Source organism: Equus przewalskii, chromosome 3 (genome assembly GCF_037783145.1).
Source record: "Equus przewalskii isolate Varuska chromosome 3, EquPr2, whole genome shotgun sequence".
NCBI classification, from domain to species: Eukaryota; Metazoa; Chordata; class Mammalia; order Perissodactyla; family Equidae; genus Equus; species Equus przewalskii.
In genome coordinates this window covers 5,225,982-5,240,525 of record NC_091833.1, presented here as the reverse complement: position 1 = coordinate 5,240,525, position 14,544 = coordinate 5,225,982, and positions in this window count along the sequence as shown.

Below are 14,544 nucleotides of genomic sequence, written 5' to 3'. Positions count from 1 at the left end.
TGTATTTTTTCATATTGCTTGATGATGTTGATTTGTGCCTCCGCATGGAGATAGAGTTTAGTTGCTCCTTTCACTTGTTTCAGCTGCTGCGGTGGGGGGAGCAGCTGTTTATACTTCACCAACCAGGAACCCTGTCCGTAGTTGCTAACTGGGCCTGGGCCCCTCTTCGTAGCCACAGTGGCCCTTTGGATTCCCTCCTCTGCCGTGGGGGCCGTCACAGGGGGGCTTCAGGCTGCAGGTGCCTACTGTTGTTGCCCACCTAGATGCGCTCTCTCCTTGGGGTCTGCAACGGTGTTATGGGCTTTTCCAGCGGCCAGGGGTGGGATCACTTATATTTGTCGCTCCGTTGCTGTCGGCACCCACCAAATCTCACTTGTCCTCTATGGGTCGCAGCAGAGCTATTGGCATCTTCTACAGTCTGTGGTTAGTACACCTAGCTATGCTGCTTTTGCCCTGGGGTCTTCCAGCCTTGTGGCTGGTGGCTGGGTGCCTTCTACTGGTGCTGTGCAGAGGCTTTCCCTAAGGCTGCTGTGAGCCTGTAGGGTTTCCCCCTAGGCTACTAAGCTGGGTCTCTGGAACTCTCTCCAGCCCCAGTCCTCTCCGAGATCTCCGGCAATCCCTAGCCTCACCGGGTGGGCAACGGCAGCTGGAGGTCGCCCCGCCTTCTGGGCTTCTCTCCGGGCCTCTGCCGGGAGCCCTGAATGCTGGGCGTGGCCCCTCTGCTAAGGGCAGACAGAGAGTTTTGTCTGCTGCCTGGCGGAGCTCTGGCGCTTCCCCTCCGGGTCGCCGAACCGGCCTTTGAAAGTTCCCCCGCCCCGGTCCTCTCTGAGATCTCCGGCAATCCCTAGCCCCAAGGGGCGGGCAACGGCAGCTGGGGGTCGCCCCGCCCTCTGGGCTTCTCTCCGGGCCTCTGCCGGGAGCCCTGAATGCTCAGCGTGGCCCCTCTGCTACCGGCAGACAGAGAGTTTTGTCTGCTGCCTGGCGGAGCTCCGGCGCTTCCCCTCTGGGTCGCCGAACCGGCCTTTGAAAGTTCCCCCGCCCCGGTCCTCTCCGAGATCTCCGGCAATCCCTAGTCCCACGGGGCGGGCAACGGCAGCTGGGAGACCTCCGTGCCCTCCGTGTCTCTCTCTGGGACCCTCCGGGCGCCCCGAGCACCAGGCTGGGTCTTCCCGCCAATGGTGGGGAGAGACTCTCCCCGCGGGCTCAGGTGTGCAACTCCAAAGTTTCCCTCTGCGTTTAGGAGTAATTGCGGGGGGTTTAGGTAGGGTTCTGGTCACCTGTTTCCACCGTTGCTCCTCTGTTGTGTTCTCGCTCCTGCCCTAGATGTGTGTGGATCCTCTGGGGGCGTCCGTTGGAAGAAAGCCGCTTGCGGGTACTAGGCTGCCCGTCGGGGTCGGAGAGTTTTCACCTATTTCCACATCCTCCCGGAGGAAAGTCCGTCCGCCTTCCGATGTATAGTCGCGTGGGTGTCTCAGACGTCCTGAGATGCTGTCTGGATATCCTTTGTCAAGCGATAAGTGTCCAAATAATTGTAGACTCGAAGGGCGAGAGACAAAGAGGACTACTCACGGCGCCATCTTGGATCTTCTCCTCTCTGGAAGTCTTAAATCCACAACTTCGGGTTGTAAATTTCCTTGGGGAAGATTTCACTGGAACAGCATTTCCTGCACAATGAGGGTCGTTGAGCTGTAGGCTGGGGTCTCCAGTGTTAGGACCAAAGTAACTGGGGGGAGAATTTTCAAAAGGCAATGTTATCATCAAGGGAGCAACATGGGTTAGCCCAACACCTGTCCTTCCTCACTTGCCACTGGTCACGGATGTCCCAGTCCAGGGGTATTTGTAGAGAGTCCCTGTCTCAAGTCAGATGTGACTTCAAAAGAGCCAAAGATTTGAGTGCAAGTAGATGATTTGGGCAGTACCCAGGACACCAGTGGGATGGTCAAGAAGCAATACAGGGAAGGGAGGGCAGCCAATAAAGGTGCAGGATGAGATCAGCTACCACAGTGGAGGAACCCATGGCCTCAGAATTGTCCCACTCAGGGGAGGGAGCTGGGTCGTTTATGCACCAACATTCAAGAATCATTGGTGAGGCCTTCTTCTGGGGTTGTAACTGCCTAGCATGTCTGGCCTGGTCTACACAGGCAGTGCAGGCTTCTACAGACCCGGATGGACCTGGAGGACGTTATGCTAAGTGAAACACTCAAGGCACAAAAAGACAAATATTGCACAATCTCCTGTATATGTAGAACCTAGAGAAGTCCAACTCATAGACGCAGAGTAGAATGGTGGTTACCAGGGTCTGGGGGGGTGAGGGAAATGGGAAGATGTTGGTCAAAGCACACAAACTTTCAAATGAATAAGTCCTGGGGATATGATGTCCCGCATGGTGACCGTGGTTAAGAATACTGTATTGTATACCTGGAAGCTGCTGAGAGAGTAGCTCTTAATGTTCTCATCACACATATGCAAAAGTAACTCCGCGAGGTGATGGATGTGTTAATTAGCCTGATTGTGGTAATCAATTTCACAATGTGTCCGTATATTGAGTTAACACCTTGCACACCTTAAGTCTATACGATTTTTATTTGTCAATTACACCTCAATAAAGCCAGGGAAAGCCAGCCCTCAGGCAGAGAGACACAGGCACTGGCAGCTGGAAGTCAGCCAGGAGGGAGCTGCGGGCAGGCAGCACTGCCAGCACCAGTGGTCTCCTTCAGGTGGGGCTGACGACAAGCGGAATTTGGGTGGTTTGGAGATGGACAGCCCTGGGTTTTCATCCACCACTTACACCATGACCTTGCACGAGTTATTTCATTTCTCTAAACCTCAGATCCCTTTTCTACCCAAAGGAGGGGAAGAGTTCTGACTTGCCAGGGTTTTGCTGTGAACGCTGAACGATACAGCACGTAGAGCACATAGCACGGGGCTTGACTAAAGAGTGCAACTTGTCTCCTTATGATCTTTATCAGCATCACGGAAAGCGACACGCCCAGGCAGAAGGAGAGGGACTTGGGAAAGAGCGCGGGTCTCGTGGAGCAGCCCAACGTGCGCCAAACGACTTAGAGCTGTCAGAGGGACTCAAGCTGCAGGAGGCTCGCAGGAGCATTTTCTTCCTTTTCCTCTCCCAAAAGGTCAAACACATGCTTCGAGTGGGACATTTCCTTCAATCACTTTCAAAATAACAATTTGCCAGAACATTTTTATTAACCCTGAAGCTTGTGCAATCCACCGAGGGACGATAGGCTCCAGTGATATGTACGATAATAAAGTCCTAGACAAACCTGGCCAACAAGTGACACATGGACTCTCTCTTTGCACGTAATTAAATGTTGTTTTAAATGCGGAATGTGAGCGGCACGCAGAGCTGATCCTCCCGACGGGGAGCGTTCACCTGGCAAACTGCCAAAGAAGGCCGCCCCACTTAGCTTTAATAAAGACATAACGGCAAACGTCCCCTCCATCAGCGGGGCCCCCGGCTCTGAAGCCATCAGGTGTGTACCTGCATGTGTGAGGGTGGCGGGCCCAGGAGCTAATTCCACAGGTGAAAGATCCTGTGTTCCCGACTGATCCGGTGTGAGGGGGTGGTTGTCTTGGCCTGGGGCCCCGAGAACAGACTTGCAGAAGGCTCCTGGGGGCGTGTTCTCCGGAGACGCTCCCGTGAGGACGCGGGCAGGCAGGATCAGGCGAAGGGAGAAGCTGATCCTACCTATGGTTGCAGCTGAGGCCACTGCCGATCCTGAGGGGAGCTCTGGAGCTGGGGCCGCCCTGCAGAGGTGTCCCAAATTGAGGCAGGGCAGCGTAAGCCAATCTTTTAAAAAACATTAAAAAAAAAATTGTCATTGTGAAAGCGTAGTTGCCAAATTGGGAGGATAGAACTTATTTTATTTAACAGCTTTTAGCTTGATTTTTAACTTGTAAATATCCAGGCATATGGTACGTGGGCTTCTATTTGTAGTCCTGCCCTGGGCCCTACACACATCGGAGGCAGCCTCGAGGAAGGCGTTCCATCCCAGAAGCTTCAAATCCACGTAGGTGGATACGGGTGTGGAGTTACCACAAGCCAGGAAAGAAGGCCCTGCTGCTTTCTGGCTATGTGACTTTGATACCAGAGGTAGACACTGTTTTTATGATACCTCCTACCCAGATGGGGACACTGAGGACCAGAGAGCTTTATTCTCTTGTTCAAGGTCACGCACCTGGTAAGTGGTGGAGCCAGGACTGAAAACCAGACAACTGAACCCAAAGCCTGTACACGACTTTGTGTCCAAGGCCAAGCAAGATCCTGGTCAATCCAGTAGATGCTTGAGCTGGGTCCACCTCTCTGCTCACTGAAATTCTCTTCAAATTTTAAGACTTGTGCAAATATCACCTCCTCCTTGAAGCCTTCTCTGATTTTCCTCAGCCACATTTCTCTCTTCACTTTGCTTGTATCTTTCTCAAGACACAAGCTTATATACACCGATTAATATTAAAATTACGTGTATGTATATCTTATTTCCAGGACTAGAATATAAGTTCCCTGATGTCAGGGAGTCTGCCATATTCATCTCTGTATCCCTTTCTACTAGTTTTCTCTTGCTATGTAACAAGGTCCCACAAACTTAGCAGCTTAAAACAACACAAAGTGCTTATCTCACACTTTCTGTAGGTCAGAAATCTGGGCTTGGGGTCTCTTACAAGCCCACTGGTTGCTGGCTAAATTCATTTCCTTGCAGATGTAGGACTGAGGTCCCGTCTTCCTGCTGGCTGTCAGCCAGGAACTGCACTCAGTTTTGAGCATGTCCATAGTTCCTTGCCATGTGGCCCCCACAAGCAGTTCACAAGGATATTTCCTTTCTTCTAGGTCAGCTGGAGCTCATTTTTCTGACTTCCTTTCCTGCAACCAGCTGAAGAAAACTCTTGATTTTAAACTACTCACATGATTAGGTCAGGCCCACCCAGGATACTCTCCTATTTGCAATAAATGTAACAATCACAGACATGATATAATCATATTCACAGTTCAGCCAACACTCAAGGGGAGGGAGTCATATAAGGGTGGGGGAAATGGGGCTCATCTCAGAATTCTCCTACTATACCCTTCTACCACCTAGCATGTTATCCTGGGAAAGTTTGCAACGTAGTGAAGGATTTCTCCTCTAGTCTCTCTTTCATTTTCCTATTTAATTGCATTTGGCATGGGAGCACAGAACTCGGGATGCCTGCATTCTTTCAGGCTGGGAGACAAAAGAAGGAACTTATATTAAAGAGGGTGGAAGTGGTTGGGTCACTCTTATTCCCTTATCCTGTATTTCCAAAATAAATACACCACTGAGGGAATATAAATGATGTTAAGCGGTGCACGGGCACAGTAACAAGTCATGTTGAAGTCCAAGGTGAGAAATGCATTCACTCCCTTTTCAATGCTTTTCTAAAACCTCCTGTTATATTAAGGAGAAAGTCTCCATTTGGTGCCAATGTGCCCTTAACCCCGTCTACACTTGCAAATCTCTGTTTTTTAACAAAGAGGCTCAGGCTCTGAGACGTAAAGGTGCAACAGTATCAAGCTGGCACTGAACAACATTTTTGTTTGTATTGTAGCAATTTTTAGGTTCATTTTAATTATGGCAAGTGATACCAGTTTTTACTTATATTAATAAAAGATTTCCTTACTAAATTTTATTTAAGAAAAAGGTCAAAGTCAATTTCAATAAAATCATTATAGAAATAATAGTACTGGTAGTTCATAGATCTGGCAACAGTCATCTGTGTGGGATGTGAATGAGGGAGGCTGAGGAAACAGTGCTCCGTCAGGGGTAAAAGGGGCTGCAGCAGCTGGGCTGGGGCTGAAGCTGCAGGTGGGAGTTAAAGGGAGGCTCAGCTGCTGACACACTGAAAAGAGAGTGGGAACGGCCCTGTGAATGGCCTGGGAATTGGGATCCTGGCTCCTTGTCCTGGCTCAGCCATTTACCAGCTGTGCAACCTTGAGCATTCTTCCCTTTCTGTACTTGCAGGGTCCCCACCAGGAAGTGAGGAGTTTGGCCTTGATGGTCTATAGTGCTCCTTTCACTCCTGACTTTCCGCAATTCTGTGAATGAAGCAAGCCATCACATGGAAAGTCTCGTGGTTCGGACCCTCATTTTAATTTGTCGCTATGAAAAAAAATGTCTTCAAAGCTGATCATTTGCAGCAGAGTTTCTTAACTGCTGCACTGTTGACATTTGAGGCCCGATAATTCTTTGTTGCGAGGGCTGTCCTGTGCTTTGTAGGATGTTTAGCAGCATCTCTGGACTCCACCCACTAGGTGCCAGTAGCAGTACTCTAGACATGACAATGTGTTTCCAAACATCGCCAAAATATTCCCTGAACGGCAAAACTGCCCTGGTTAGGAATTACTGATTTAGGGAAAACTCGTCTATTTTTGTGTGATTTTTGTTCCATTGGTTCTAATAGCAAAAACATTACTCAAACACTACCCAGTAGTACTTTCAGGCTGCGAGTTGCCTTCCATGTAGCAACAGGAGACACTAGATCGATCAACGGGTTCACTGGTGAATTCACTCCCTAATCATTTACGAGCAGGTACATACTGAACACCAGGCATACAATGGTGAACGAGAACCTTCAAGAACTTTCAGTTGGCCACCATTGATTAATAATTCACTTCTTGCAAAATATATGAATTAAGCTATTACTTATGTGCGCATTCTTCATCTAACAAATATTTCTTGCATGTCTAGTTTTTGTTAGCACCGTACTGAAGTGCAGAAACAGTGAACAAGACAGATGTGCTACTTTCTTTAAGGAGGTTCCAGCATGCAAGGCCCTCTGCCAGGCATTGTTAGGCACTCAGAGGTGACTCTGGTGAATGAATAAGAATATCACGAATGGAGGCTACCTCAAGTAGGCTTCAGTTTAGTGAGGGCAATTGCACAATGAGTAATTGCAGCTCTTGGAAGACAAGAAGTGGGAGAGAGTCCCTTTGGCTGGAGACATTACCAACACCTTCGTGAAGGCATTTGAACTGGATAAGTAAAGACAACATTTATTAAGTATTACTATGTACCCATTTTAGAGATGGGAAAACTTCAGAAGGCTGGGGAAGTTGTCAAAGTTACTAGTGGTTAGTTAGTTAGCTAGTGGAATACGGTCAGATGGAGGGAAGATGGGAGAAGGGACTTGAATCCATGTACTCTCATCTGGCACCGAAGTCATAAACTTGTTTACTTTCCCAGCCAGATTCTAAAGAGTGTTGGGAAACTTCTCAGAGGGAGACAGACAGAAGTTATAGAAGTGTGACAGAACGACAGCAGCTGAACACCTGCAGATAATCACAGGTCCAGGTCCAGGATTCAGGGCTCCCCAAAGAATCCAGTCCCACCGAGAAAGAGATGGTATAGCTGAGCCAGAGAGAGAACGTGGTGGCCATAGCAGGAAAGCTGAGCACAGTTGGAGAGAAGAAACATTTAGTGGCCAAATTCAAAGTGAGCTGCACGGAACATGGCAATCTCTCGCTTTAGTCGTTAGACTTTTGAACCCTTATAAGGTGTGTCATCAGAGGATGGCTCCCTCTCAGTGAAACCTATTAAAGGAAGCTTCTCTCATTCTTGCTGTTAGTCTTGGTTTTCTCCTAAAATTTGCTTGCATAACAAATCCAGACCTCCAAGCCTTCGGCCATTACCAGAGACAGAAATCTCTGCAGCTTCCTTACTCATCTCACTACTGAGTGAACTCTCATACCACAGAGACCCTTTTAAACGTCCGACTGCGGAGTAGCGGAATCTTTTCAGTACGTGCTGTACATAACATCAGCATGTGTTCCCGCAACGTGCTTTCATCTCTATTTGCTGCCCCCTCCCCCCGTGATTTGTGATTGGTTCATAAATAATACAATATCTGAGAGCAAATGGAGGAATTTTATCATGTTCCATCAAAAGAACTTCTGTTGGAATGGGGACTTATTTTTTTGCTAATGGTCTTTAAATATCTTGAAAGACTAGTTGTGTCTAGCCACAAATGCCTTAAGGTTGAAAAACGGTTACGCAGAAGCCCTATTAGAGTGTGGGTCTTGAAAACGTAATAAGGTAGAACATTTATAGTAGATGGTATTATAGTTACATTATTACAAATTGGCAACCTATCAATCTTTGAGAATTAAACCTTTGGGAAACTCATTGTATTTACTTTGATGAGCTCCAAATAACAATAAATACCAAGACTAATGCAGATTTCTTTCGGAAAAAATCAAAGCAATTGATCAAAGTGTGTATGTCTGTGTCTCCCCTAGATTTTGGGTTAGCTGAGGTCAGGGAGAGAGGGTCTTTGTATCCCTTATAGCACCAGGCATTGTGACTTTTAATGGGATGGTGGAGCTGACTTATACCGGTTTATGCAAGCTGCAGGAATTTGGCAAGCCAATTGTAAAACCCATGGTAGCTTAAAATTGGTCATAGTGGAAATATTTACTCTATAGAAATTGACAAATACAACAAGCCAGGTTTTGGGTTCTTTGTTTTTTGGCCGCTGGTTTTCTAACACACTACTGCATGTAATCCAGTACCCGGGAAGTGTTTGCTCACCTAGAAGTTGGGATCCTCTGTTCTGGGGAAATAACAACAATAGCAAAAAACCAAATCCTAGACCAATGCTTTATGGTCAATTGGGTTGGAATTTTTTCCTTTGTTGCCTGAAACTCACTCTGGACTCATCTCTCCCTCAATAAAGTTATTTTGCAATATGTGTGAAGAGATCAGGGTGGAACATTACCCTGATTTTCCAAGCATAAATACACCCTCATCAGATAGACTGTGTCTACACAGAGAAAGCATTTCCAACTTACTGTGTGTTACACTCTTTTCGCCTTGTCTTCCCTCTTTAAAATTAATATTCTGGTACTTCACACATTAGAATTAATACTCTGATATCCATTTTGGGACCCTACAGTGCACAAGGCACTTTGCCAGGGACCAAGGGGGCACTCAACATAACTAAGAGCTAGTTCATGCTGTCTGAGATTCCTTTTCTGGCAAGAAGAGGAGAGAATAATACATGTGAGAATTTGGGCATGGACACTCTCTGTTGTTACTGTTGCTGTGTGGAGCTAACATTCATAGGAAGTGACAGGTCAGAGCCAGGGTCCCCCACTTAGCTAGAGCTAGCACAAAAACATAAGACAAGGTATGAAGTCAAGTAAGGCGTAGATGGAAAGTCAATGCAAGAGGAGGTCCAATGGGGATGGTGGGGAGCTGGGCCCGATATTCTGAAGTGAAGTCTGGGCGGTGGGATAATTCTGGCATTAAACTGTGGTGGAATGGCTGTTTTTCCAGTTCTAGTGGCTGTAAGCATGAGTGTGCTGAGACCATGGAAAGAGACTTTAGCAGAACCCATGATCACAGGGGCTCACAGATGGCTTGATGAGTCACTAAACATGCAGGAAAAGGGAGCTCATGATGAAGTCAGAAGAAGCAGGTCTTAAGTAAGTGGCAAGCAATGAAGTTTAGCACGTCTCTGGGTGGAAGCGTGATCATGAATGTCTTCAAGGATGAGGTAGGATTTTAAATGGGCCTCAAAAAATGGGTAGAAAGAGGCAGGCATTCTGAATGGGTGCAAATGGCTTGAGCAAACATGGATAAGGGAAATGTTTAACGTGATGCTGGCAGATGAGGATGGCATGCAGACCTAACTGACTGGAGCGAAGATTTAACATGGCACGTTGGCATAGTTAGGAGTTTGGGTTAATAGGGTCACCAAAACATTGATTTTTATTAAGGATTAAAATGCAGTAACATTTTTAATGTTAAAAGAACGCAAAACTGTATACTTGAGAACGAAACTGGATTGAACAAAACTGTATTTTTTCTTACGTCTTTAAATTATGCACTTCATTCTTTTATACCTTCAACACTTTTCTAAGGATAAAGTTGGGAGATGGGAGGATCCCAAGATAAACCACCCATGGTTTTTACCTTCAAAGGATAGAGGAGACGGGACTAACATATCTGTGATGATAACACCATGAGAATCATGAATGCTCTTAAGAGGGATCTGAATAAAGAACTGTAGATATTATGAGAAGGAAGAGATTATCTGTGGCTGGCAGTAATCAGGGCGGCTTCATGGAGAATAAGAAGGATTTATAGCATCCACTCAGCTTTAAAATCATTTCCAAAAAGAGACCTTCTCCTGCAGCCTTAGAATATAGAGTACGTCTTTTCTTCCAAAGCACTGAAGACTGAGCCATGGGGAAAAACCAAGAAGAATTAAGCATTAAAGGAGCTCATAGTCATGAGCAGTGTCTGCAAGTTGCCACCCACGTTTTACCTCCATACAAATTGGTTGGTTTGGTTGCATTTATTCATTCATTAAGTATTTCTTTAAAACCTTCTCTCCGTGTGCCAGGTGCTACTCCAGTTAACTGGAGATAGAACAGTTAATAAGGCAGGCACTATCCTGGCCCTCATGGAGCATATGTTCTGTGAAAGAATAGGCATCAATCAGATAACTATATGAATACACAGTGTCAAACTGTGCTAAGTGCTATGAAGGAAAAGGAGCTCTGAGAACATGGAGCTGTGACATCTGATGGGGTCTGAGGGCCCGGGAAGTCTTCACAGACAACTAACTGCAGTAGAAAGGTGTGTAGGAATTTACTAAGCAAAAGGAGCAGTGGGTAGAGATTTCAGGCAGAGGGAACAGCAGGAACAAAGGCAGTGAAATGACCCAATCAATGTGGCCAGAGCACAAAGAGAGAGAGAAAAAAAGGGATAAAACCAGAGAGGTTCTAAATCATGCAATGTCTTATAGGAATTTAGATTCTATCCTAATGACTCTTGGGAGTTTCTGAGCATTTTTAAACAGAGGAGTAACATGGTAAGGCTTGCAGTTGAAAGATTCTTCTGAATGTTCTCTGGATAATGGAGACAGTAGGTGCAAAAATGGCAGCAGGCCCTCCATTACAAAAACTAGAAATAGAAGGAAACTTCCTCAATCTGATAAGGGGCACCTACTAAAAACCCATGTCTAACATCACACTTGGTATAAGATTGAATGCTTTTGATCTAAGATCAGAAACAACACAAAGATGTCTGTTCTTGCCACTTCTATTCAACATTGCATTGGTTCTAGCAAGAAAAATTAGGCAAAAAAAAAGAAATAAAAGTCATCCATATTGGAAAGAAAGAAGTAAAGTTATCTCTATTCGCTGATGATGTAATTTTGTATATAGAAATCCTAGAGAATCCACAAAAAACTATTAGAACTAATAAGCAAGTTCAGGAAGATTGCAGGATACAAGATCTAGATACAAAAACCAGTTGTATTTCTACTCTAGCAAAAAGTAATTTGAAAATGAAATTAAGAAAACAATTTTAGGGGCCGGCCCCATGGCCAAGTGGTTAAGTTTGCACACTCCATTTCCGCAGCCCAGTGTTTTGCTGGTTTGGATCATGGGTAAGGACATGGCACTGCTTATCAAGCCATGCTGAGGCAATGTCCCACATAACACAATCGGAGGCGCTCACAACTAGAATATACAACTATGTACTGGGGGGCTTTTGAGAGAAGAAGAAGAAAAAAATAAAAAAGAAAACAATTTTATTTACAATAGTACTAAAGGAATGAAATAGTTAAGAATAAATTAAACAAAAGAAATACAAGAGTTAGACACTGAAAACTATAAAACATTATTGAAAGAAGTTAAATATATGGAAAGACATACCATGTTCATAGATTAAAGGGCTTAATATTGTTCAGATGGCAATTCTTTCCAAAGAGATCTACAGATTCAATGCAGTCTCTATCCATATCCCAATTATGTTTTTTTGCAGAAATTGATATGCTGATCCTAAAATTCATATGGAAATGCAAGGAACCCAGATTAGCCAAAACATTCTTGAAAAAGAAGAAGAAAGTTGGAGGATTCACACTTCTTGGTTTCACAACTTATTACAAAACTACAGTAATCGAGATAGTATAGTACCAGCATATGGATAAATAAGCACATAGATAAATGGAATACAATTGACAGTCTAAATAAACCCTTACATTACAGCCAATTGATTTTTGATGAGGGTGTCAAGGTTATTCAATGGGGAAAGAATAGCCTTCAACAAATGGTGCCCAATTTAAAAAGTGGGCAAAGGCTCTGAATATACATTTCCCCAAAGAAGATATACAAGTGGCCAATAAGCCTACGAAAAGACGTTCAACAACTATGCTGGCAGTTTCGCTGTAAACGTCTTTGCCCCAAGCGTGTTTGCCTAAAGCATTTTCACCACACAACTCATTAGCCATAAGGCAATTTTGCCTTAGAAGAAAAAATAACTGGTTGACAATTTGGTTTCTTTTCTTCATTATGAAGTTCTGTAAGCACTCCCATTTTTATATTATATAAATCTTAGCCCTCATAATGGTCTATACAGTACACATGGTGGTCTTAAAATAGTGAATGCTAGCAACCATGTATGTCAACTTGATAGAAAATACGATGATAAAACTTACTGGAAGTGTGAAATAAGAGAGTGCAAAACCAGATTCATACTACACTAGAAAACCATAACATCAGTTTGCAGATCCTTTGGCAGAGCAGTCATCCTTCCCACCTGTCAAAACCAGAAGTTTCCAAGCTCTGGCAAACATGAAAGAGGTGGCTACCAATTCATGAAAGACTTGGAAAACAAGTGCTTAGGTATAACCCCCAAAATAAAGTCAGTTCTTTGTGTGGTATTGCCATGAATCTACACAAACTTTAAATGTATTCCAATATTTTTTGTATTTTCATTTTTTGCAATAAAATCTTTTTAATGTTGTTATTAATTTTAACGTCCCTCTTTTATTTTTTATTTATCTTTTAAGATAAAATTGCCTTACAGCTACTTAGTTTTGAGGCAAACATGCTAGCGGCTAAGATGTTCACCGCGGAACTACCTAGAACCACTCAACGTCGTTAGTCATTAGGAAGATGCAAATCAAAACCACAGGATACCGCTTCACCCACTCTTCACACACTAGGATGGCTAAAATTAAAAATTCAGACAATAGCAAGTATTGATAAGAATGTAGAGAAATTGGAACCCTCATACATTGCTGATGAGACTGTAAAATAGCGCAGCTGCAGTGGAAAGCAGTACGCAAGTTCTTCGAAAAGTTAAAAATAGAGTTACCATATGACCCAGCAATTCTACTCCTAGGTATCTAACCAAGAGAAACATAAGTATGTGCCCATACAAAAACTTGTACGTAGGTATTCATAGCAGCCTTATTCAAAATAGCCAAAAACTAGAAACAACCCAAATGTTTATCAACTGATGAATGAAAACCAAAATGCGGTCTATCCGTACAATGGAATATTATTTGCAATAAACAAGAATGAAGTACTGATACATTCTTCAGCATGAATGTCCCTTGAAAGCATTATATCCTTGAAAGAAGACCCTTGAAAGAATGACCCTTGAAAGAAGCCAGATACAAAAGGTCACATGTTGTATGATTCCATTTATATGAAATGTTCAGTTAAAGGCAAACCTATACAGACAGAAAGTAGATCAGTGGTTGTCAGGGGCTGGAGGGAGAGTGGAATGGGGAGTGACTTCTAATGGGTAGGGGGTTTATTTCTGTGGTGATGAAAATGTTCTGGAATTAGATCGGGTGATGGTTGCACAACTCTGTGACTATATAAGAAACCACTGAACTGTACTTTCAAATGGTGAATGTTATGCTATGTGAATCATGTATCAATAAAGCTTTTTAACATTTTACAAAATGGCAACAGAAAGCCAGTCTAATGTAATGGTCCTGATGAGAGATGATGGTGACATAGAAAAGGGGGTGACTGTGGAGATGAAAAAAGTGGACAGATTTGAGACGTATGATGGAAAGCCATTTATAGGAACCCTACTCATTGGCACTGTCACATCACCCTGTCCCAAACCAGGTCAAGTCCCGGCTGTGGTCAGTGGATCTGGAAGTCCTTGTGGAGTGGGTTTCATTCTCTTGGTCTACTTTTCCCCAGCATTGTCCCCTGGCACAGCTAGTCACCAAGCATATCCTAAAATGAAGCTGATGCAAAACTGGAGTTAAACACCGTTGTGGTGGCTAAGCTTGATCCACAGCAGGCTTGCTTTATTTAAGGCAATGTGGACACTGATGCAACACTAGGAAGGCCAGGGCTTAATTAGTATCCACTTCAGCAACCAGCTGAAATGCCCCCTCCCTCCTTCAGGTCTTTATTTCACTCAACTCAACTCCTCAACTCAATTCACAACTCAACTAATGTTAATGGTGTCCACTGACTGAGGATTTGCTTCTCTGCGAGCAGCGAGAATCTTCCAAACATTGTGTCCTTTAACCTTCGTAAAGCCCATCAGATCAGTATTGTTATTATTCCCATTTTACAGATGAGTACACAGAGCTCAGAGGGTTTAAATAACCTGCCAAAGATACCCTAACCAATTGAGTGGTGAAGTCGAAATTTTTATCCAAGTCTGCCTATTTGCTAAACTGATGCTCTTAACCATTACATTTATGTAGGAACATCTACGTAATTGGCAGCACCCAGTGCAAGATGAA